This window comes from Nannospalax galili, unplaced genomic scaffold, assembly GCF_000622305.1.
Source record: "Nannospalax galili isolate Female #2095 unplaced genomic scaffold, S.galili_v1.0 scaffold39, whole genome shotgun sequence".
Taxonomy (NCBI): Eukaryota; Metazoa; Chordata; class Mammalia; order Rodentia; family Spalacidae; genus Nannospalax; species Nannospalax galili.
Genome location: NW_008346683.1, coordinates 3,264,771 through 3,289,456, shown reverse-complemented (window position 1 = coordinate 3,289,456; position 24,686 = coordinate 3,264,771). Strand labels below are relative to the sequence as shown.

Here is a 24,686-nt window from a genome sequence, read left to right as displayed (position 1 = left end):
GGCTGCTGGGAAGGGAAAGATAGTGTCTTACAGGGTTGGGACTCTTGATCTGCCCAGTGAATGGACCTACACTGAAAGGCATTGCAGGACACAAATCATATTCTATAGGCCATATTACACACACACACACATATATGAGAGAGAGAGAGAGAGTTCATTAAATTGGATGGATAGTGAGGGGAGGTAGGGAGAGAGGAGTGGATCTAAATGCCATCAAACTATATTGTATGAACCCAAACAAACAGACAAACAAAAAGAAAATGCAGAGAAGACACCTAACTTATTGATAGAACCAAATGCCTATATATGATGCATGTGTTATAAACTCTGTTTTCTCTTATTAGTCTGTCGTTTATTAGTCTAAATTACAGGGTCCAAGGCAATGAAGCTGAGACAGGGAAGCTTTTTTCCCTCCTCTACGGCATTTTTTCATTATCATTCCTGATTTACACACTGAGGAAATTAAGGCTCAGAAACACAGAGCAACTTCCCAGTTGCCACAGCCCTTGAGTTTGGGGCCAGGTGGTTTGTTTGCTTCCTGCATAAGAGCTCCATCCCCTCACTACCTCACCTCTGTGAAAATCATCCCATCAGCCTCCACCCTGGACTCCTGGTCCATCTGCAGATGAAGAGCTGTTCCTGAGGAACTCACGTGAAAATCTTTGTTTCTTCCTCTCAAATGCCAGAGCCTGGCATAACAAAGAGGCTGATTTCTCTTCCTTTGTTTAATCTTAATTTCTAACAAATACTTAGAAGTAAATGGATGGAACTGAAAACAATCACCCTGAGTGAGGTAATCCAGACCCAGAAAAACAAACATCACATGTTCTCTTTCATGAGTGGACTTTTGAATCTTCAGGTATATGTGTTTCAATTAGAAAATTCATAGGGATCAGAAAACTAAAGGCTGTATGTGTGGGTGGTTCATTAGCAGGGAGATAGAATGCAGTTATATAGAGGAAAGGGGAACTAATGGGATAGGAAAGGTTAAATGGGGTGGGGAACGGGACAGCAGGACAGAGGAGGGAATAAGGGGAGGGATAACTAACCTTAAAGGTGCCTTTAAAAAAGTCTACTACTATAGAAGCTAACTCAAATATACACTTATACATATTTAAAATAGTTCAAATGGAGTCATTTTATAGTATTGGGACAACTCTGCTATCAGACACTACAAGCTAGTAAATAAAAAAGCCCACTACCAGGAATGGGTTCATTCTTGTGGAACTGTTGGCCAGGGAGGTCCCATAGACCCTCAAACAATACTGGCTATTGCCATTGATCTACCTATATGAGTCGTAGAACGAACACAGAAAAACAAATTGGTTCTGTCCTTGGAACTTCATCTCTACTGCTTATCTTTCATAGCACTGGAAGGTACTGTGCATGTTGCCAGAAGAATAAGGTAATCATCAGCCTTACCCATTTGTGAACACTGTGAACCTGGTAAAATATGCCCACTGGTGCAATGGTGGCATGAATGTTATGGAAGTAACTAACCACTTTCTGCTTGGATTTAAGGCCCACTTCACAAGATGGCTCCCATATTTGTCACTGCTATCACAGCCAAGAACCTGTGGCTAGACAGATCACAGGCTAGAGCGGGAATCTTACTACTATTATCTTGCTAAATGGGCATAGCATTAAACCAACTCCTAATGACTTACTGTCTGAACCCTCACCTGAGAAGCTTCTTGAAGCAGATGGCATTGAATACAGTGACCCACAACTGGTAAACATGTCAAAAATAAGAGACTATGGAGTGCTCAGCCCCGAATGGGACACCTATATCACTTCCTTTCCTCCCAAGGCTCAGAGATCACTGTAGAAGAGGGGGTGGAAAGACTGTAAGAGCCAGAGGTGGTGGATGAAAACAAAGAAACTGTGTTTTTCATATACAAAAGGGTAATTACACACATTAACCCACAGTGCTTATGACAGCATGCACAAGCCCAAGCCAGACAAAAATCCAACACGGAGGAGTAAGGTGGGCAAGAAGCTCCAGCCCTAGCTGAGGAACTATTGGCAATTGATAGCTGCTCGGAAAGGAAGAGTCAGTTCCCTTTAAAGTTTGACCAGGCTCCAGGGGATGGACCCATCCTAGAGCATTTGGAGAATAAAAATTAGACTCAATAGTCCTTAAAAAATAATAGAGGCCATGACATGAGGGGTAGGGAGATGGAGGTGGATCTGAGAGGGGATGGGAGAGGGGGTCTGAATATGACAAAAAAAAACCCCATGAAATTCTCAAAGAACCAATAAAAATATTATTAAAAACATCGTCAGACTGTATCAGTAATAATGTTTACTGAAACTTATTTTAATCGTCTCATGTGACAGGAACTCAACTAATCACTTCTTCTGTATTCTCCTGTACTCTTAGCAATTCTACAGAGAAGGTTCTGCTCTCTTGGTTTTGTCAGGAAGCAGCAAAGGCTCAGCAAGGTTCAGTAATTTGTCCAAGGAAACACAGCAAGACTGTCACCTCAGAACTCATCTAGGATGACCCTAGTACCTTGTTTCTCCTTCTTGCTCTCTCTGAAACAGTGCCTTCCCTCTGCAGGTCAGGGAAGAGGTCACCAGAACCTCCAGCCCTAGCAGGTGGCTGGGAAAAAGCCTAGCAGGTAGGTACTTCATTGATAAAGGAATACACAGATGTAAAACAGAAAAGAAGAGATAGAGGAAAGGAAGAAGGGGAAAAACTAGAATGGAAGGGAAGAAGAACATGAATAAACACAATCACAACACTTAGTAAAGAAAAAGGAGCGAGAGAGAAGACCTAGACAACAAATGAAAACAACAAGAGCCCATAGATTAAAAGAATACAAGTCTGTAAGGCAATTCTGTGCCCTGCTGCTCCCCTCTCACCAGGGAAACTGCCTCCAGATACCTCCCCTCCCCCAGAGGCTTCCCCAGCCCTGGAAGAGGCTGAGCTCAGTCAAGCAGGTGCTATGACACCCAAGGGCCCAAGAGGATTACATGTGACAGGCAGAGGAAGCTGAGCTTTGGAATCCCAGCATCAGATTTCCAGCACTGTCCTTGGTGGGCAAGTCAGGGCCTTTCTCAGTGGATACGCTGCCTGGTAACTGCTTCCTGAGCGCCCACAGAAATTCCACACTGAAGCAAGCCCTTGACAAAGTGCTGAAGAAAGGAAAGCTTGCCTTCTGCACACCAGCTTTCCTGTACCTCCACTTAGTCTTATTTCCTTTTGTAAAATATCTTCATTAATTCTTTGAGAATTTCATGTATGCATATAATCTATTCACTGCCACTCCTTCCCCTAACTCCCCCCAACCCCCCCAAATCTACCCCTACCTCCCCATTCATGCTCAACTTTGTGTTCTCTTTTTTTTTTATAACTCAAAAAGTACATTTTGTGCTGTTCTTACACTCATGGGTGAGAGGTCATCCCCTGGAGCTCGGTCAACATGCCAAGGGTCACATCCTTAATGAAAACAGACTCTCCCTCTCCCAGAAGCCATCAACTGCCAAGAGGTCCTCAGCTAGGGATGGGGACGTATGAGCATCTCTGTGCTCCATGTTAGAATATTGATGGGTTTGGCTTGATCTTGTGCAGGCCACAGCTGCTGTAAGCTCATGAGTGCAACAGTCCTGTCATATCTAGAAGACACTGCTTCCTTCTGGTCCTCCCCAACCTCCAGCTCTTACAGTCTTTCTGCCCCCTCTTCCATAATGGTCCCTGAGCCTTGGGGGAAGGGGCGATAAAGATGTCCATTTGTGGCTGAGCATTCCAGAGACACTCTCATAATGGCTCTATCCATAACAGGTGTGACATGAAAACAGCCTAGATGCCCATCAGCTGAGAAATGATAGTGAAAATGTGATATCTATATACAATGGAATTTTATTCAGCTGTAAAGAAAAATGAAATAATGAAATTTGCAGGTAAATGGGTAGAACTGGAAAACATTATACTGAGTGAAGTAACTCAAACCTAGGAAGACAAACATCGCATGTTCTCCATATATGGACCTTAGTGTTGAATCTTCAGATTTGTGTGTTTAACTTGGAGCACCTGTAGAAGCCAGGAAATTAGAATGGGGTCGTTGGTAAGAGAAGAAAGATCTTAAGGGAGGGGGATAGTAGAACACAGGATATGAAGGGAAAGGAGGGAAACAGTGGGGAGGTTTAAATAGTCTTATTTTCTTTTTAAAATTATTTATTATTTTTATTTTATGTGTATGAATGTATTTTGTGCATGTATGTAAATGTACCCATTTTGTGCAGTATCCAAGGAAGTCAGAAGAGGGTGCCAGATCCCCTGGAACTAGAGTTACAGACAGTTGTTATCTTCCATGTGGATGCTGGGAACCAAACTCAAGTCCTCTGCCAGAGCAGCAGGTGCTCTTAACCTCCGAGCCATCTCTCTAACCCCCTGTCTTATTTTCTTAATCGCAAGGAGCTCTTCCTACATTTCTTCTCCCAGTTTCTAGACCTGTTTGGGGGTGAATGCTTCTCAAGGTACATGAAACCAAGTTCTTGAGACCTTAGAGACCTTCTGGGGAGGCAGAGCTTGGTATGACACTGGAACCCATGATGGCCTTGATCCAGCAGTGTGTTGCATACTCTACTGAGGAAGTATCCAGGAATGAAGGGAAAGATAAATGTTCCCACAGCCCTGTGATCTGGACTGAGGCAGATCTAGCACTTGCTAGACAAGACCAGTAAGGAATACAGACTGTGTCAGGCTGGAACTCAGGACCTCTCCTCTTTAAGCCATGCCTTGAAGCAGGCCCCATGAACCCTTGAGTTGTGGGGCTATTCCACAGCTTCCTGGCCTTCCTGTCCCAAGTCCTGGACTCTGCTCAGACTGCAGCTGGTACAGCAACAGAGCATGGAACCATCAGGCACTCCTGCTTCTAAGCCTCTGATGTGCAGCTCCATCAGGGTTTCCCCAGAGTCAGGGGTACATGCCATTTAGTGAATGCTCTTGAACCAGGCTCCCAGCTGAGCAAGGACTATTGCCTTCTAGCCTCACAGCAATGTCAAGGGGTGCTCATTGCCAACCTCATTTTTTGCAGGGTCTCCCATAGCCCCAGCCAGCCTGGAACTCTCTAGGTAGAACAGGCTAGCCTCGATCTCAGAGATCTGCCTGGCTCTGCCTCCTGAGTGCTGGGATCAAAGGTGTGTGATACCATGCCTTGCATCACCAACTTCGTTTTTACAGATGAAGATAGTGATCCTTGAGGTAAGATGACAAATCTAAGTTCACCCAGGCAGGATTCACACTTAGGTCTGCCTAACGAGAAAGCTCATGTTCCATCTTATCATACTACGAGGCCTAACCAGAATGCTCATGTCCAAATCTACCATATCACCAGGCCTAGCCAGAGCCTAGCCAGAAAGCTCATGTTCAAGCCTACCATAACACCAGGACTCCAGGTGCACATTTGACATCAATAAAATCATCTTTCCATTTTTAAGGAAACTGGATCCAGGAACCCTCCTCCCCGCTCCTCCCCCGTGCAGACACTCTACAGATGCTCCAGTCTCTTGTATAAAATGCTGAGGTATGTGCAGGCAAGCCACACATATACCCCTTATACGCTTCCAGTCACCTCTAAGTGACTTTTAATATCAAATACAATGAAAGTGCCAGATAAATAGTTGTTCTGCTGTCACTAGGGACTAACGATCAAAGTCTGTCAATGTTCAATAAGCATGCCATTTTTCCCAAATACCTTTGAGCCACAGTCGGTTGGCTCCAAGAATGTGGAATCAGACATGAAGAGCTGACCGTATTTCTGTATTTATGACAACATTTTTGCGTTTTTAAGCTCTTAATTCAAACGTCACCTGTTCAAAAATCGCACGCTTTGCTCAACACCTTCCTCCTTCTCCCTGCACTCATTCTCCCCGCATCGCTTCACATAACACCATAGACTCTACTCTTGCAATATATCACTTCTCTGCCACCCTTCATTTGAGCCCTAGCCTCCCCCAAAGGCAGGGACTTTGTTTGCTTTTCTCCAGTCAGGTCTGTAAGACTGAAAATGAAGGGTTGCCTCACAGTAGGGACTCAAAAGGTATTTGTGAATTAAAGAACAGAGTAAATATACTTTGTATTATCAATAGTTTTTACCTTTATTTTTAAATTGTATTATCATTATAGAGACAGACAGACAGACAGAGAGAGACTGTGTCTGTGTGCTATGGAATGTGTAGGGGTCAGAGGACAACTCTGAGGGGTCAGCTCTCTCCTTCCACCATTACATGGCTTCTGAGGGTCGAACTCTAATGATCAGGTTTGCACAGTAAGCACACTTCACCCACTGAGCCATCTCACCAGTCTTGTCAATGGGTTTAAAATTTTTTCTTAGATTATAAACTTTGGCAAACCAGAATTTAGAATGAATTCATCTCCATAACCCTTATATCAGAGATGAGAAAAAGAGATGTTTAATGTTTCTGCAATCTCTCTCAATCCCTAGCTTGGACTTGTAGTATCTCTTCCATGGACCTCCTCAATTCTCCTCACAAACCTCCTTCACCCAATCAGGGCTGCTTCAAATCCAAATATCAAAGACTGCTAGAGACACTTTTCTTACTCTTCCCCTATCATTCTCCTGCCAAAATAGCACAGTTGCTCCTTAACTTATCCAAGTCGCCTGAGCTTATCCACATAGCACTGAGGCTCTCTGACCTGTGCCAATTCCCACCTGTACCACGGTGCCCTTGTATACTTCTGATTGCCATGTATATGCCACACCTCTGTGCATGCTATTCCTGCCTCCTAGAATGGCATCCACCCTTCTCCATTATCTCCTGTCCCCTGCTGTAGTTGCAAAGTGTAATGTCCCTCACAGGCTCATGTGTTTGCACACTTAGTTCCAAGCTTATGGCACTGTTTTGGAAGGTGGTGGATCCCTTAGGAGGTAGAGCTTTGCTAGAGGAAATATGTCACCAGGGTGCTGGTCTTGGGACTTTATAACTCGGGTTCTCTCTCTCTCTCTCTCTCTCTCTCTCTCTCTCTCTCTCTCCTTTCCTCCCTTTCTCTCTCTCTCTCCTCTCTCTCTTTTTCTCCCTTTCTCTCCCTCTCTCTTCTCTCTCTCTCTCTTCTGCTCTCTCTCTCTCTCTCTCTCTCTCTCTCTCTCTCTCTCTCCTTTCTCTTTCCCTGCTTTTTGCAGCATCATGCAGGTCTTGTGCACAGGAAACTCAGGTACACAACTGTTGGAATGTGTGCGTCCCTCTGTGCTGTGTCCCTCTGTGCTGAAAAGTTTTAGTTACCAACTTGACACACCTGGGTAGCAGGAATCTCATGGAGGAATTTTTTCCATTGGATTGGCCTGTAGCTGTGTCTGTGGAGCATTTTCTTGATTGTTGAGTGGTGTGGGAGGGCTCAGATCACTGTGGGCGGTGCCACTCCTGGGCAGGTGATCCTGTGTTCTATAAGGATGCAGGCTGAGCCCAGCCAGGGGAGCAAGCCAATGAGCAACATTCTGCCATGGTCTGTGCTTCAGCTCCTGTCCCCAAGTTCCAGCCCTGAGTTCCTACTCTGACTTTCTCAATAATGAACTGTGACCCGGGAGATGCAAGATAAAATAAACTCTTTCCTCCCCACATTGGTTTTGGTCAGTGTTGTTATCACAGCAATGGAAAGAAACTAAGACACTCCCCGAGTCTATATTCCCAGTGTGATGATTTGGGGAGATGGATTCTTTGGAAGGTATTTAGCTATTTTTGTGCTACCATGACCACAATACTTAACAGAAACAACCCACCACAGAAGGAAAGACGCATTTTGGCTCATAGTTTCACAGGATTTCCGTACATCGTGGTGGAGAAGGAACGGTAAAGCCACTCAATTCATGGCAGCAGGTGTGTGTAGGGAGACTGTTCACATCATGGGGCAGGCGGCAGGTAGCGAGGGAGGCACTGGGGGTTCAGATATGACCTTCAAAGGCTAGCTTCTAGTGACTTACTGCTGTCAGCCAAAACCTACCTCCTAAAGGTTCCATAGCCTCCTCCAAAGAGTCAGGAACCAGTGTTCAAATCATAAGCCTAGGGGGGAAATTAAGCTGTAACAGGAGATGAGTGGTTCATGAGGATGCAGACCCACGATGAGATTAATATTGGAAGAGACACAAAGGGTCTGGAGAGATGGCTCAGTGGTTAATAGCACTTACTGCTCTAAGAGAGGACCAGAGTTTGATTCCCAGTACCCATATCAGGTGGTTTACAACCACTTGTAACTCCAGTTCCAGGGGATCCGATACCCTTTTCTGATCTCCAAGGGTACCCCACTATATGTGCATAAAAACTCTCTCTCTTCCTCCCCCCACAAATAAATACATAAAATATTTTAAAAGAAACATGAAAAGAGAGACACTGTGCTTGCTTCCTGTCTCCCTGTTCTCAGCCATGTGAGGATACAGCAAGACGACAACTACCCACACAGTGGGAAGAGGGTCCCCATCAGAACCCAGTCACACTGGCACTCTCCAGTCCTCAGAATGGTGACAAAAAGGTATGTTGTTTAAGCCAAGTCTCCTATGGTTAATTTATTTATACAGCAGCCCAAACTAAGACATCAACACAGTTGAGAATCTGGAAAGAAATGAAAAAAGCTTCTGGGCCCACTAGTCTACAGCAGCTTTCTCTACTGGTTGCAAAGAAAAGAAACACCTTTTTATCAGCTCATCATTTCTCAAGAGATAATACACACATATTTCACCATTTGCCTTTCTTGCTTCAGATAAGTGGGTATGGTTGATCAGACAGGATTTTGCTGGAGGAGCGTATTCTAACTGCTTTAAGCAGGAGAAGGATTATAGGAAGAGGAAGATGAATTTAAAATAACTCCTAAGACATTGCATCCTAGGGATTTTTCATAGACTGGCAATGGCCCCACATTAAAAAACTTTAAAGGCATCATGATATCATAACACTTGATGTCGTTGGATGAAATTATACCATTTTGTTATTAACACAATGACAAAGAATAAAAATAGAGGGCTTCAAAACAGAGGCTAAAATCAAAAGTGAGCAAAAATTATGACAAAAAATTATTATTAAAAAAGGACTTTCTTATCCCTACAGATAAGAGTTATGCAATTTCGGAGTCTTTTAGATAGAACCACTGAAGGGGTACCTCAATTGCCTCACCCCGTGTCTCTGTTCAGCATGGAAGGAGCCAGAGTGGTCTGCATCCTGATTCCCTATCCACAAGCTGGATAACCTCTTCAGAGGATGGTGTGATAAGAATAGGAGATAGGAATTGGCTAGGCAGTTAGCTCTGTTCCAAAGGCCAAAAATGTTGAAAATATTTGGGAGCTTTTATCTATTCCTTAAAAGATTTTAGGGTTATATCTTCAGAGAGGGAACTGTTAAAGTAGCCAAAAGCCCCATAAATAAATAAGTAAATAAATAAATAAATAAATAAATAAATGAAGAAGAAAGAATACATGAAGTTATCAGAAAAAAAGTGATAGGGAGATATGGGAGGAGTTGGAGGGGAGGGAGTGGGCATGGCTTTGATCAAAACACCTTATATGCTTATAATCCCTGTATGAAATTCTCAATAAATTCTTTTTTAAAGTCCTTGCATGGAGTAATTCGATAACATAAAACAGTGATGGTTCACAGTAAAGCATTTACTTACTATCTTGAGTCCTGCTGTTCCTTCTCCTCCTCTTCCTCCTCATTTTCTGAGGATACACCTCCCAGCATCAGTGGAACACACTCAAAACTCCCTCCATTAATACCCATCTCCTCCACTTCTTGGCACTGTCACTTGGGGCCAACCCTTAATCTTTCTGTGCCCCAGTTTGCTCAACACACAACAGATAATAATTCTAGTGTATCCCTGGGCTTTTGGCAAAAAATAGATGACTTCACCCATATAAACTGTTTGGTTCACAGGCAGTGAGTAATAGGACTAGCAGTTATGCCACAGCAAGATGTGGCTCTGGCTTCCTCAGTGAGTAGGTAGGACGATGTGTTAAAAACGAGATGCTCAGTCTGCGAAACACTTCAAGGAAGGCTGGAAGTGGTACTGGGGACAGTGTTCTGCCAACCTCTGCACACACCGCATGCCTAACTACTTCATCATAGCAGGAGACTTCCTCAAAAGCCCTTATCACATGAGGCTCTGGAGGCACAGCAGACAGTCTGCCCACCTACTGCTTAGAACATTTCACCATGGTGAGTCACTGTCAGTAGCTGAGGTGCTGACAAATTGTTTCCATCACTTCAGACCCATTGTTATGGTCTGAATCTGAAATGCTCCCTCTCATGTTCATGCCGGAATTTTATCTGGCTTGAGCTTATGTGGGACTTGTACATGCTGTCATCATTGCTATGAGTTGATATGAGTAACTGCTGAGCTATCTGGAAAATGCCATTTCCTCATTGTCATCCACCACTCCTGGCTCTTACAATATTTCCATCCCTCTTATGCAATGATCCCTGATAGGTTCATGTTTTGCAGCTGGTAGTAGTGCTTTTCAGGAGACTGTGGAGCCTTTAGGAGGTGGGGGCCTGGTTGGCAAAAGTAGGTCACTAAGGGAAAGCCTTTGAAAGGTATATCTGTACCTGGTTCTGACCCAGCTCTCTGCTTTCCAGTCTGCTGTGATGTGAACAGCCTCCTCCAAACATGCCTGCCTCCATGAACTGAGCTGCTCTGCCTTGTGATTCCCACCATAATGGACTGAAAACCTATGAAACTATGAGCTGAAAGAAACCTTTTCTACTTAAGTTGTTTCTGGCAGACACTGTAGTCAGAAACAACAGGAGAGGAACTGATGTAATAAAACTAACTTATGTAGTATTAAACTCGGGAAGTCATGTGATCCCATCCCTAAATGGACATGTTCTCTTTTGGTCAACAGTCATCTTTATCACCCAACAGATGCTCACTGTCGCCTCCAGCCATCATTATTCTGCCAGACCTTTACCTCTGCTTTTCACAGTTAGGCTGCTATTTCCCTAACTTTCTCCAAGTCAGAATTTCTACTAACTCTCATCTCAAACCACGTTTTCTGTGGAGTCCTCTCAGCTCCCACAGGGGTTTCCTATGGTGTAGTTCACCAAGAACTTGCATTGGATAATTTGGAGTTCTTGCTAGCTAAAGACCTGCTTTAGAGGTCATGGCCTAACTACCTGCACTTTTAACATCCCTCCCGGGTGATTCTTCATTTGGTTCTTTGCTTTCAGGCAGAGCCTCACTCTGTAGTCCAGTCTGGCCTCAAATTCATAGAAGTCCTTCTGCCTCATACCCTCTTACCACACACATTCAGAATGAGTCTTTTAAAAATGCACCATATTTGCAAGTCACATATTCAAGAAACCACTGGTATTCAGAACAATTAATGAGTACTGAACTCTTAGGACTGAGGAGACATCTGCCTGTAAAGGTTTGCCTGCTGCATAAGCAAGAGGACTTGAGTTCAGATCCTCATGTAAAAGGTCACCATGGCAGTGCACATTTGTAATCCCAGAACTGGAGTCTGGGGATGGAAACAGGCAGATCCTTGGAATTTGCTGGCCAGCCAGCTTAACTGAATGTGTGCAATCCAGGTTCAGTAAGAGAACTGTCTTAAAAAATAAGGTGGATATTAATTGAGGAAGATACTTGATGTCAACCTCTGACCTCCACATGTTAACACACACCCCACACAAATAAATAAATAAATAAAACCCAAAAGCTTAACGATAAGAAAAAAACAAAAGCAATTGAAAGAAAAGGGAGAATTAGGAGTTGCAGGTTTAAACAGATATTTCACCAAAATATGATATAAGGGCATCAAATACTTATGTGAAATTATAGTCAACATTATTAGAAAATTGGAGAAATACAAATTAAAAGCATGATAAGATACCACCAAGTTATTAGAATGGCCAAAATAAAAAAAAAGTACTGACAGTACCAAGTGCTGACAAGGAGCCAGAGCAACTGGAAATTTTGTGTATTGATGATGTGAATGAAAAATTGTACAGCCAGTCTGGTAAAACAGTTTGGCAATTTCTTGTAATGTTGAACATAAAATTAGAATATTTCCCAGAAATCCAACTCCTGGGCATTTGTTCTAGAAAAGAGAGAACAAAAAAAACTCTCACAAAAATGTAAATATAAATGTTTCTAAAATTCTGTTCAAACAACCTACACATTCTTCAGTGGACCCCAGAACACATTATGCTGAAGGAGATAATCCATCCCAAGAAAGTAACACATGGAGCTATTCCACTGTGCGATATTCTTGAAAGGTGATGTCATGCACATCAGTGTGTGTGTGTGTATGTGTGTGTGTGTGTGTGTATGTGTGTGTGTGTGTGTGTGTTACAGTATGTGTTGGTATTGGTGTAGGTGTGCATGTGTGTATGCAGGTGATCATGCGTATATGTGTGGAGGCCAGAGGTTGACAAAGGTTGCCCTCCTCTATCACGCTCCACCTTATTTATTTATTTATTTATTTATTATTTGAGACAAGGTGTCTCACAGAACCTGAAACTCATCAATCCAGGTAGACTGGCTGGTCAGGGATCTGCCTGTCTGATTGTACCCTCCCCCTCAACCCTTCCACCTCAGTACTAAAGTTGCAAACATGTGCACTATACCCAGCTTTTTTATGTGATCTATACTTGGGTCCTGATGTTCACACAACAAGTGCATTACCGACTGAACCATCTTCCCATCCAACATTGTGGACAAAACACAATGGCGTTCAGATTTACGTTTGCCAAGTGTTAGCAGTGGAGCATTTGTAACTATGGCAGGAGGGACAGCGCTGAGGCCCTGAGGCGGATGATGGAACTGTCCAGGGTCCTCATCCAGGAAGTGACAGTTGCATGGAGTTATACCTGTGCTAAAGTCACAGAATGGTTTACCATAACAAGGGTGATCTTCCCATAGGACAATCTAAAAAATACAATCAATTAAAAGATAAGTCAACTAGGAATGGCAACACATGGCTGTAATTCCAGCACTTAGGAGCACAGGCAGGAGGATTGTGAGTTTGATGCTAGCCTGGGCTATACACTGAGACCCTGTTTCAAATTAAAATAAATAAATATCAACCCATATTGCCTTCTTGCATAAAACTTCCAACTTGGGACAGAATCCAAGTTCTCCTCCTGAGCCCATGAGTCCCTGGCAGACCTGGCTCTAAGTACCCTAATGATCACATCTCTAACTCTCCCTTCCCTGGCCTCTCTACCTGCTCCGAGGCTCGCTGACTGTTCCCTATTTCTGGAACTCTTTCCCACAGATATTTCCACCCATAAGCAAGCTTAATGGCCCTGCTGAGTATTAGGGACCTTCTCTAGGTGACTATTCTTCAACAAAAGTTTTTTGTGCCTTTGGATGGCTCCATTTTTTTTCTCCATGTCATTTTTGACTAAGTGATGTCATATAATAGGAAAAGAACAGCAGCACTCTTACAGTCACAAAAAGTATATGCCAGCCATGTGAAAGGACAGGACCAGAGTCTCAGCCTACTCACTGGGAAAGATTGTTCACTTATGGCTGTTCCCTTCTGTATCCACCAGAATATACCATCCATGAGAGTAAGGACCATGTCTGACTGTCCATTGATAGATTCAAGCACTTAGAGTGCTGCCAATCATGGTAAGAACTCCACAAATATTTGTTTGAATAGATGAATGAATAAACCCAAGAGATGGGCATTCAGTCATGAAATTCCAGATGCTTTGAACTGAAGCTATGTTTTAGCTCAAAAATGTCTACATGCCAATCCTTCAAATCACCTGCTCATTTGGCCCCTGAGTAGGACAGCCCCAGCCCAGAATGTTTAATTCAGTAATTGGTGTTTTAAAACACTGCTACTCAGCCTACATTTCCCAGCAGCCTGCTTGTGCAGGAGCAGGATCTAAGAAGGAGCAAGATTGTACACTCACACTTTCTTAGAATAACACCGTGTGAGGTTTCCCCATGGCTCCAAGAAAACTATCCAGAGTCGCTACTACCATGAGCAAAAACGACATTCCTGCAACAGCCTTCTAAGGAGGAAGGGCACATTAGCACACAGTCCACACACAGTCCCTCTGCTGGTCCCAGACACTCTGCAGGTTCTCAGTGAGCTCTATGTCAGCCAGTGAGCCTCATTTTTACAAGTAAAGGCACCTGAACACAGAGAGGTTAAGAAATTCAATGCCATACAAAGATAGGTATATTAGTTACTTTTCTGTTTGCTGTGATTAAACACCATGACTAAGGCAACTTATAGACTAAAAACATTTAGTTGGCTTAAGGTTCCAGAGAGATAAGAGTCCATCAAGGCTGGGAGGCATGGTAACGGAGGAAGACAGTGCAGAAACTGAGGGCTCACATCTTCAAGCAGGCACAGGAAGCAGAGAGACAAACTGGAAATGGGCTGTGGCTAACTACTCTCAAAGTTTGCCTGCAGTGACACTCTTCCTCCAGAAAAGACACACCTCCTAAAGGTTCCATGACTTTCCACAAACAGCACTACTAAATGGGGACAAGTGTTCAAATACTTGGATCCTATGGCAGACATTCTCATTTAAACCACCACAGTAGATAACACCTGGTATTTTGAACTCAGGTGTTTGTAACCTCCAGCCCCATTCTTTTTCCATTTTGGGTTTTTATTTTTATTTTATGTGTATGAGGGCATTGCCTGCATGTGTTAGTGCACCCATATCATACAATGCCTGTGGAAGTCAGAAGACGGTGTCAGATTCCCTAGAACTGAAGTGACAGATGGTTGTTAGCCATCATGTAGGTGTTGGGAATTGAACTTGGTCCACTGCAAGAGCAACCACTGCACTTAACCACTGAGCCACCTCTCCAGCCCTCCATTTTTGGATTTTTAAAAGCAATATTTAATCATGAGAGTGAACAGTGTCAAAGGAGCCAGAGAGGATATTCCAGCCTCAAGAAAGATAACCAACCTGGACACAGGTGGCCATGTTCTTCTCTAAAACTACCCAAAGACCAGCATGGTCACATCTGGAAGAGCAAAATGCCAATGATCACAAATATCTATTGAGCATCTCCTCTGTAGCCCTCTGGGCTGAGGGTTTCCATAGACTACATCGTTTGCATTTCACCGTCATCAAAAACAAGCATGAAACAGTAAGGCTGTGTATGCAAACAGAATGGCATAAACCCTGGAAGCAAGGACACCCAAGAACTCCCTGCCCCCCAGCCATGCCAGCTCATGACCTGAGTTACCTTGAAAGCAGGACAGTAAGAAGCCTCAGCTGACTGCACAGATACTTCCTTTCTGCTTCTTTTAGACTGGGCCAGCATCTTGCACACTCGTTAGCACAGGAATTACTGTTCAAGGCTACACTCCCCCAAACTAAATGTAATATACTTCTTTGGTGCCCAAAATATCTCAAAAGGTATCTCTGGCTCCCCAAGCTTTTCCTTTCACACTACGACTTCTCAACTTAAAGATTAAGATCTCCCTGCTGTACCTTCCTTTACCCTTACTTGATAAATAATAAAGGAATTTGAGATCCTTTTGAGGGAGGCTGAAGGCTACTGGGTTCTGCTCCTCCCTGGGATTTCTGCTTACTTTGAATAATAAGGGCATGCAAGGTGGAATCTCCCCTGCTGGACAGCAGCACTGTCAGCATCCAGTCCCTCTATCTGTTGGCTCTTCTCTCCTGTTTCCACCCACGCCTATGAGCTGTGTCCTCCAGTCCTGGAGAATAACAGCAGTGTCTCACTTCTATGATATCTGAATATGGAAGATAGTGTCTCACGTCTATGAGTTTGGGTATAGAAGATGCTATGAGGATGATGCTTTCTTCACATTGCAGTGACCACACAAGGAGTCAAGTGTCTGCACCTCACTTTTTAACGATGACATGGTGGTTTTTATATCTGGGTATACATCTCCATTCATCCAAGGTATTAATGCTTGCCTCCTCATTAGGCAGTGCCATCAATTAATCCTGTTCAATATTTTAGAAGCTACAGTCTGGAAACCAACAGCTTAGTTGGGAAGACAAAGAAGGGAAAGCACATGTTACAAGAGCTGTTACAATTGTATAGAGTATGTGCCAGTCACACAGAGGGACAGCGTCAGGATCTCAGCTCACACACTAGGAAAGGGTGCTGACCTGGGAGCCACAGGCCTCATGAAACACGGCTTACATCCTGAGTCTTCTCTAAGGCAATCATCTCAACTCATATTGTGGCTGCTCACTGCCCACTGTGTCTTAGACACCTGCCACAAGGCACATAACATAATCTGTGAATCTAGTCTTAGAGCTTCAAAGTGGCCTGGAGGGAAAAATGGCTGAATTTAGCTCATCTCAAACTTCCAAACTGAAAGCTTTTAAAAACACCTCAATAATAACAATACAAACAAGGAAGTGTCGTCTCCACTTCTCGCCATCTATGGACTGGCTGAGTGGCATGGCACAAGTCACCTAACTTCTCCAGACTGCATTTTCTCAGTTATAAATTGAGGGGCCTGACCCAACAAACATGGGGTTCCCTTCATACCCAGGAATGCTCTGATCTTCTGCAGCCATTCCCAGCAGTAAACTAGACAACCCACAATAATCTGGCTGAGCTGATCTATCTCAAATTCAGTGCACGATTTCTAGAACAAAGAAGAGCAAGCAAGGGCGCAAAGGCAGCCAGGGATGCCAGCTCCAGCCCCAGCGTGACCCTGCTGTCCGCGGCCACCCCAGCACGCTCACCCACACAGGTTTAGATACCATCCTTAGAATTTACTAAGTGGACGATCTTGGGCAAGTCACTCCCTTCTCAACAGCTTTAATTTTCTACACATTTGAAACGGCAATCATTCACCCACTCCCAGGAAGTGAAGAAAATACAGTGACTATCCACCGTGCAGCCCTCACACCCCCCAGGGGACATGAGCAGCATGTGCCTTTAATCAAACATCCTCTACCCATCAAACTCAATCCACACCCTTATTCCAAATGTATTGCTCTGTAAAGCACAGACAGCCGGGCTAGAAAGGCTCTAAAACTCAGTTCATCTTTCTCCCTCCTACCTCTGTGATGGATAAACCAGAGGACCAGATTCCAAAAAGTAACAGAACTTTCTAGCTCTGCATTTTTGGAGGTTGCCAGAGAGAGGTGGCATCATCGTGTGAGTGTGAGATGCGAGGATGTCTTGAAGCACCAATGAAAGGAAGGCCAGAGTTTTGGCCAGCAGCCTTTCCCAGCTGCTCCCCACGTGCAGCAGCCTCACCACCGCTGCTGTTCTCATTTACCAGCCCAGGCAGACATGCTTACACTGGAGCCTTTCTAGACAGGTAGCAGTTTTAGACTGGGGCAGCAATTCATACCCCATTACGTGCAAACAAGAAATCCATCACACTTTGTTACCCACAATACAAAAGGAATTGAGGAATCCCCTACCCCTGACAGCCCAGCCCGAACACTAGGAGAGAGCTCCAAATTCATTCAGGCACACTGACAACTCAAGGGTCAGGGACCTGAAGGTACCTGGAAAATGTGATTAAAAAAATAAAATCCCTGAAAGCGTTTAGGAATTTCTGGAAACATCTTGCCCCAAAGTCTACCCATCCCACCCTGCTGAGGTGGAGCACTAGGAGGGAGCACAAACAATGCGAGGGGCTAGGCTTAGAGCTGGCTCCCTAGCACACCAGTTCCCATCCTGGCCCGATTCCCAAAGTAAAGCCTTTACCTTTAAGGAGGTTTTGATGGAAAGCTACCAAGAACATGCCTGTTCACAGCTCCTCATGAGCACAGACCCTAAGCAGGGTCTGCCAGAACCTTATGCTCTTAGGCGTATAGACCCAGAGAGGGAGTCTGGCCTGCCTGAGCTCATGCTGCAGGCCAGTGGCAGTGGCTGGACGGAGCCTGTTCCTGACCCCCATCCTACAGCTGTTTCTTTCTGCTTCCCAGAGGCTTTCCCCCACCTCCCAGGCCTGCTCCCTCTTTCCAGATCTTTGGGCTCACCTCCTGGTTCTGAGAATCCCGCCAGGTTGAATAAAACACAGAAGCAGGTGGAAGTTAAACAATTCATCAGGAGCACGGAGAGCCGTGCTTATCCCAAGTGGCAAGGAGAGACTGCGGTCCTGTGAAGGGGCCCTCTTTCCTCTAAAGAAGTCCTCCTCCTCCTCTTCTCCCTCCTCCTCCCCCTCCTCTTCCCTCGCCTCCTCCCAGGTCTTTCTCTATAGTACTACAGAGACATGTGCTCTGCTTGGGAGGAAGGGAGGAGGGGAGTACGGCAGTTTATTGGAAAGCAAAGGGCAATAATGTGCTGAGCCCTGCTACAATACAACACACACTTAGCAGCCATAGTCTGTAGTATGAAAGATTTTGATATATATTAGGTATTGTTTGTTTAATGCTTTCTCTATATGGGATGTGTGGGGACTGTGAGAAGAGGGGAGAGAGAGAGAGAGAGAGAGAGAGAGAGAGAGAGAGAGAGAGAGAGAGAGAAAACAAGCTAGTCAGAGAATGATTAACCCTTTTGCTCCAACCCCCCCCTCACTTCTCACACAGTGAAGCAGGAGAAACAATACACTTAACCAATGGAATGCCAGCCCAAGGCATTACATCACCAGCCAGTCCCCTCATTGGCTAATAATTCCTAAAAGGCAAAATCCTGCTTCTAGATGCTTAACCCCTTCTCACTCTTCAAACCAAAGAGGATTTGGTTTGCATTAGAGGCTCCCAAACTTGTTTTTATCTGAATCTGCCAGGGAGCTTCCTAAACATACAGTTTGTCATGTCATACCTCCAACCATGTGTTACAGCCTTTGGAAGGATATCTGTTTTCATAGCAGAGGGGAAGGGGGAACCAGGGAACTCAGAAACTCTTCCTTGCCAAGGAGACATTTTTCTAAGCATGTACAATGTGCCCAACACCTTACCTCATCTTCTCATCTATTTCCTACTCTGAGCAGTGAACACTGTTCATCCTGTTTCATGGGTATTAAAAGTAAGGTTCAGTTGGGTCTCATGGCACAGGTCTGTCAAGTCGGTTACTCAGGAGGCTGAGGCAGAAGGTTCGCAAGTTCAAGACTACCCTGAGCAGTGTAGTGTGACTGTCTCAAAATCAAAGGTGAAAAGGGAGCTGGAGATGAAGCTCGGTGGTAGAATGCTTGCCTGCCATGCATGTGGCCCTGGGGTCAGTCCCCAGCACTGAAGAGAGGAGAAGCTAAATCACCTGCTCAAGAGATAGAGCTTTACTTTGAAGGCCAGGTTGTGGAACCCTACCCTGCTAACCCTGGAAAGTTCTCACTTAAACCAGGCCATTTGTTTATGCATTGTCTCCAAGACTGTAGAAAATATAATTATATTTAGTGAGGTGGAAAGTGCCAGACTGGGAACCACTGTAGTCCCCAAGTTCACTTCTGGGGTAGATTTATGAAGCTTCCTCTCGCCTCCATGCCTAGGAGAGCTGTCCTTGCTCTGCGCTTCTAAGGCCCCCTGTATCTGTGAGTTTCAGGTGCTTTCTCACTAGACAAACTCCGTGAGACTGGAGCCATGTCTGCATTACATTCTCCACCCACATATCTTCAACCCAGGGCCTGCTGTGTGTAGATACCCAATCACGGCTGACAGTAGGAACAGGGGCAGGCGGGGAAGTGTTTGCTGAAGTTCTGAATGGCACTGTGCTAGGACAGGAATGGCAGAGGTTTAGAAGCCTGGAGACCCATTGTCTGTCCTTGGGCATGTTGGTTGGGGGTAGGATTCTGGGTTTCCTCATCTGCAAATGAGGACAACAGTGCCTTCTTCATAGAGTAGATATAACCATCACTTTAAAGAATGGCCCAGGCTCTGGTGTCCTCTACACTCTCTGTCCCTAGAACTCACTTGCTTCATTGATTGACACGTAACTGCTAACAGTTTATGTCCCCGGACCGGATTCCCCTGCTAGACTCAGACTCACATCAAACGTGTGCTCCTCGTGGTTACATAGCACATGTGAGTACTTAAGCTCCACACAGCCTGCTCCTCCCCAGTCTCCCTCATTGTCAGAATGCTACTGTCATCCATGTCAACTTCTTAGAACAGAGGTGAAATTTACATAGCACAAAGTTACCCACTTTAAAATGTGTGGTTCAGTGGCGTTTAGTAACTCCACAATGTGTACAACCATTACAACTCTGCCTCATTCCAAAAAGAAAACACTCAACCATTCTACTGCCAGGGCCCCATTCCTGCTTCTCCTCAGTCTGCGGCAAACACAGATCTCTCTCTCTCTCCTCTCCCCGCCCCCCCCGTGTGTGTGTGCATGTTTGACATTGAGATGTCACTTACTTTTTAAGAGTGTTTCTCACTAAACCTGGAGTTCACTGTTTCTGCTTGACTGGCTGGGCAGAGAGCCCCTGGTCTCTACCCCCAGCTTAGGGGTTACAGGATGCATTGCCACATGCAGTTTTTCACATAGATGCTAAAGATCACTTACTTTTTAAGAGTGTTTCTCACTAAACCTGGAGTTCACTGTTTCTGCTCGACTGGCTGGGCAGAGAGCCCCTGGTCTCTACCCCCAGCTTGGGGGTTACAGGATGCATTGCCACATGCAGTTTTTCACATAGGTGCTAAAGATACACTCGGGGCCTCATGCTTGTGTAGCAAGCACCGTACTCACTGAGCCATCTCCCCAGTTCTGTGTCTGGCTTTTTCTACTTACATTTTTTATAATGTTTGCAAGGTCTGTTTAGGTTGTTGCTTAGCACTTTGTTTCTTTTCATGTCCGAGTAATAGTCCATTGTGTGCACATAGCACATTTTGTCCATTCCTTCACCTAGAGATGGACATTTGTCATCCATCCAATCCTTGATCCTTTTCTGTATACCTCCAATCTAGTGTATCAGAGAACCTATTCATTCTATGTCCAAGATATAGTTCAGATCCTTCTGCTCTTTCCATCTGCGTACACGAGACACCATATCTCATTCACCTAACTTCTACTTCGTGACAAGACCCCATTATTTCTTCTCTCTAGTTCACTTTTCACCCTGAAGCTGGTGAGGTTCTTTTAAAATACAATCTAGACCATCCATACATTCAAACTTCAGTAACTGAGTTTCATTCTTCATGGTGCTTACCTTCTGGAGGCATGCCAGAAAATAAACAGATGTATAGCCACTCTATGAGGTCATTACTAGGGTTAAAATCCTTCACCGACTTCAGTGCACTTTGGGCAAAACCCAAGCTTAGAGTGCCCCCAAGGCCTCTATCATCTTCAAAGGCATCTCGGTCAGTTCCAAATAACCCTCTCTTTGGGCTCCAGCCACCATGGGCTGCAATCTATCACCTCAGGGTCCCTCTGCAAGCTGTTCTATTTGCTTCTTGATCTGGGTCTTTTCACCTTTTGGGTGTCAGTGTAACTATCACTCTCCTGAGTAAACTCCCCTCACTACCCTGTGAAGCAGACCCACTCTTTATGCATTCCACTCATTCAAGAAATATGTGCTAGGCTGGGGGCATAGCTCAGTGGTGGGGGCTTAGCTATCATGCGTGAGACCCAGGGTTCAATCCCTATATAACACACATACACATATATACATACATAATGAAGAAATGCATACTGAACATTGCTGGGCCCTTGGGATAAAGAGGCATGTAATCCCCTGGAGCCCAGCGTAACGAGGAAGACCAACACAGGAAAGAGACTAAAATAAAAAGAGAGAATGAAAGCGTGCGTGTTTGCTTCACAGGAAATGGTTCAGAGGCCTTTCCAAGGAAATTGCATTGCATACAGGACATGAAGAATCACTCAGACAAAGAGCCTGATTCTCTTGATCACACCCTGGCTCCACAGTGCAACATTGCATCTTTCAATATTTTCTTTCAAAAAGTCAAGTATTTAATGTTTCTCCCTAGTGGCCTTAGCTGTACCCTCTACCTGGGACAGCCCCTACTGTCTGGAAGGCACTCCACACAGACTGAGTGGATGAATCAGTAGTTGAATTAATAAGTGACTAAATGCATCAATGAAGCACTTCCTAAAGCGTCACAGGTAACACAGTGTGACGGATTGTTGTCATTGATATCTTATGGCAAACATGGCCTCCATTAGGCTTGAGAAAAGACTGTAAAATGTGAATAAAAGCTCACAGCTTGGAGTGTGTTGGGACCAGGAGAGAACGCGAATACATAGCAAGTACTCAGTACAGGAGTCTGCAGTCCAAAGGATCCGCATTTTCTGCCCAAAGCTGTCTGGTGACATAGTGACAGGAAGCTATGGGATAACTCTCACAATTTCTTCCAAGACAAGATGCTCATTACCTCCCAGTGTCCAGCTGCTGGGTATATTGGCTGCTCACAGCTCACATTTGAGTCCCTGTTTAGAAACTGTTCTGTTGAAGGCTGAGCCCCTCCCTGGGAGCATTCTGCGCTCACTGTCTGTTCAGCAAGGCCTTCGGAGTCTCGGTGGCGGTCTTGAGCACCTTTTCATTTGCATCATGTATCAGTATTTGCCTGTTCCTGGTCCTGCTCCCCCAGATACTTACTTACTTGAACAGCAGGACAACTTCTCAAGAAACCTCCTGCACAGAAATTTCAGCGTCTGCTCTAGTTTCATTTCTGCTACTGTGATAAAATATCCTGACAGAAAGCAACGTAGGGAAGAAAGGGTTTAACTCACAATTCCAGGTTACAGCCCATCATTGTGGGAGGTCAAGGGGGCAGAACTTGAAGGAGCTGATCAGACCCAGTCAAGAGCAGGGAGAGAAAAAAGCATGCCCAATACTCAGATCACTTTCCCCACTTTTATACAGTTCAGGATTCAAACCCAGGGAACATCACTGCATTCACTGGACAGTCTTCCCACATCAATTAACTTAACCACCAAGGCAACCCCCCACAGATATGCTCATAGGCCAACTTGATCTAGACAGTGCCGTCATTGAATTCTCTTCCCATATGATTCTAAGTTGTGGCAAGTTGATCACTAAAACCAACCAGCATGTATCTCTACTTTTTCCCCCCAAGAATCTTGCCTATGGAATTTAGGCACAACAATTTCCTTTGTTACACAAAAAATTGGTTTGCAAGGTCGAGCATGTCTGCAAGGCACGTGGATAAAGTGACTTTCTGACTTTCCAGTGAGCCATTGCTCTTGACACTACAGCAGTCAACACATGACCTTGCCTCCAGCAGCAGCCCTGTGAGGCAGGAGGGGAGGCCACTGGAAGGAGGAGACAAAGAGGGCACAGGAACCTCCATAAACCTCCAGGGGCTGTCCCCTAGGACAAGACAGAGGTCACAAACTCCAGAAACAATATACAATGACACACAGCTTGCAGAAGCATCATGTGGAAGCATCTCTCTGCCTGAATCTGTGTGCAGAAACCAGGGTACAGTGAGTCCTAAGGAGCCAGAGTCCTGCAGGCAAGCTGCCTGAAGATCAGCTTTTTACAGCTTACCAGCTTGAGGAAGCCCAGCATCCATCACGGCCCACAGAGCTTCCAGAGCTGCCTGAGGGCCAAATGGAATTCTTCCCCCAGCCTCCTTCACCCCAAGACAAACTTCTAAGACTGCACCTTCAGACCTGGGTACCTTTTGCAACCCCTACCATGTTGCAGTTTTTTTCCCACCCACCAGACCTGGTCCTCCTGGGCTATCTGATGTTTGGTTAGGCTGAGGTCCTGACCCTCTTATCATCACATGAGAAACTACCAGGAGTCCTTGCTGTCCCTGCAGCCCCCCTCTGCACAGTCTTCAGGCTGGTAAACTCGTCTACTCCTGCAAGTCTACACTGAAGCCACCTCCTCTCTGAAGCCTTCCTGGCTGCATCACGACCCACCTACCTCTGTTCTTTACCCTTCTCTGAAATCCTTCCTATTGCCGCTGTTCAGGGACGCCAGCAACTCGCTTCAGGCCGCTAGGGGTGAGCGCTGTGCCAGGCACTCAGGAAAAAGACGGGGGCGGGGGGGGGGGTCGCGTTGCATCAGTGCTCCTAGCTAGGCTAAGGAAACGCTCTCAGGTTTATTCCTGCACCCCAGGATGGCTGGAACTACGACACTGCGCGATAAATCTGAGCCCCAGCCCCTAGGCAACAGGTCCCGAGGGCTCCGCAGACCTAAGGCAGGTGAGGGAACTAGGTGCGGAGCACTGGCACACGCTGCAGCTCCTGGCTCCTGGATCACGCTTTCTACCGGATCCGGGTGCCGGGCGGAGACCTCAGGAGCCACTATCTTGTGCGCCTCGGGCTCCGGTGCCATACAGGGAGTGGAGCCAGGGCCCCGCAGCGACAGCCTGGGGAGAGAGGGCGGTGCGCCAGGCCCTCGCTGCACCCGCATCCCGCGAGCACAGAGCTCCTGGGCACACAGCCCCGCGCCAGGACGCGACAGCAGCCCAGGCGGGGGGTGGGGGCTCCCTACGGCCAGAACCCCGCAAAGTCTGCATCGCCGTGGCTCACCTACCGTGGGAGCCGCCGGGGGCCCGTGGATGTCTTGGCCGCGCAGCCCGCCACTCGGTCCGTGGACGCTGCGGAGCCGGGGAGCTCTGCCTCCTCCCAGCACCGCGCCAGCGCCTCCGCCCGGCGGCCCGGCCTCCCCACGCCGCGGCGCCATTGGCTCGGGCAGCGAAGCCCCGCCCCAGGCCCCGCCCCTCCCACCTTTCCCGGCGCACCGGGCTTTCTGCGCCAGACAAGTAAGGAAAGTTGCTACCAGGCAAAGCACTTACTCTCTCTTTGGCCTCTGGCGGCCAAGTAAAGCAATCTTTCTCCATCCCAGGACGCGCAAAACGCCCCTGCGGGAGTGCGAACA

The 24,686-nt window shown here is 45.8% G+C and overlaps 1 protein-coding gene across 1 annotated transcript in view; it reads right to left on the bottom strand.

Moving 5' to 3' along the window:
- The window catches only part of LOC115066769 (synapsin-3-like), a 174,755-nt gene extending 150,352 nt beyond the window's left edge, over positions 1–24,403 (bottom strand). Inside the window, exon 1 of the mRNA XM_029568344.1 lies at positions 24,342–24,403. The gene's annotated coding sequence lies outside the window, so the exon portion shown is untranslated. The remainder of the gene's footprint in view (positions 1–24,341) is intronic.
- Positions 24,404–24,686: the final 283 nt, after the last annotated feature.